The sequence below is a fragment of the Phascolarctos cinereus genome, unplaced genomic scaffold (assembly GCF_003287225.1).
Source record: "Phascolarctos cinereus isolate Bilbo 61053 unplaced genomic scaffold, phaCin_HiC Scaffold_4;HRSCAF=312, whole genome shotgun sequence".
Taxonomy (NCBI): domain Eukaryota; kingdom Metazoa; phylum Chordata; class Mammalia; order Diprotodontia; family Phascolarctidae; genus Phascolarctos; species Phascolarctos cinereus.
In genome coordinates, this window is record NW_027555847.1 from 460,913,800 (window position 1) to 460,915,409 (window position 1,610).

Consider the following 1,610-nt stretch of genomic DNA (forward strand, 5'->3'; position numbering starts at 1 on the left):
ACCCAGGTGTTACTGCTACCCTGCTTTGTTTTCTTTTTTTCAAAGAAGAAAGGAGGAAAGACGTTACAAAGGGGTGATAGGATTGCAGTATAAAGGTCATTAATTTTACCTCTTACCCCCTCTAAAGTTGCTAAGTTCCTCCTATTAAAGCATCAACACAATTTGCATAGCCTAGGAACTAGCTGTCCAGAGCCTTACTGGAGCTGAAAGGAAGTCACTCACCTCAACTCAGCTAGAAGTGTTGAGGAGGCTAAGAACAGAAAATGTGTTTATGGTCCCCTGAGGCATGTTGGTCTGGGACGGCCTCAAAAAAGAACTATATTTCACTCCCCCACATATATCTGGAAGAAAGAAGCAGCCTCAGCAGACAACAGCCCTAGAAGGTAGTAGCAGCAGCCTGGTAGGGCAGCATCAAATAGCACCTTTTCAAGGCAGTCAGCAGCATAGATAGTGGAGCATCGTGGATTGGCAAAAGGAGCTCTGAGATGGGATCTCTCCTGGTAGAACTGAGAAGCAGTAAGGCAGTCATGGCTGATTGCCAGGAGATGGCGCCATGAGAAATATTCCAGCATTTAGGTAATCCTCCACTTTGGAGTTAAAGTTTGTTGCCCCTTCATATATCTGAGAATAATTCTACTAGTTGAGTTTCCTTGTAATTACCTTGTTATTTTTTCCCAAGAGAACAAAATAATTTGAATAACATTCAATGTTCATGATTAACCGGAGTTAATACAAAAAAGTAGTCATACTTCTAAAATTAATCCAGTGACTTAAAGCTATCCCAATCAAAATGCCAAAAACAAACTTTATAGAATTAGACAAAATAATAACAAAACTCAGATAAAAGAAAAAATTGTTAAGACTATCAAAGGAAAATTTTCAAAGGAAGAAGAGGGATTGGCACTCAAAGATTTTAAATTATACCATAAAGTAGTAATTATCAAAACCATCTGGTACTGGATTTAAAAAAAAAAATCAAATAAGCCAATGGGATAGGTCAGATAATAATGAAAAAGAGCTAAATGCATAAAGTACTTCAGTGTTGGATAATCCTAGGATCACAAAGTAGATTGTATAAGTATTAATTATTCAACAAAAGTTGTTGAGTAAACTGGATAGCAGTTGAGGGGGGGGGCGGGGAATGAGAACACATCAAGATTTCATACCATAAACCACCTTAAGTTCAAAATACATCAGAATCTATCAGGTATATAAGTATATGTATGCACGTGTGTATGTATTCAATTCAATAAACATTTATAAAGCTCCTACTATGTACCAGCCACCATGCTAAACACTGGGATAAAAAAGGGGAAAGATAGTCTCTGCCTTCAAGGAGTTTACAATCTAATGAAGAAGACAATATGTAAACAAATATATACAAAACAAGTTATATACAGGATAAATAGGAAATAAAAGAAGAGGAAAGACTGGAATTAAAAGGGGAAATATTTAAAGTCACCATAAAACATTAGAGGAATTATATCTTTCACAACTCTAATGAGGAAACAATTCATTAATTCTCCTTGTTTCCTCAAATTGCTTTGTATTTTTCCTATCTTAATAAATGCTGTTTCTCTGAATAGAACATAAGCTCTTTGGGGACAGGA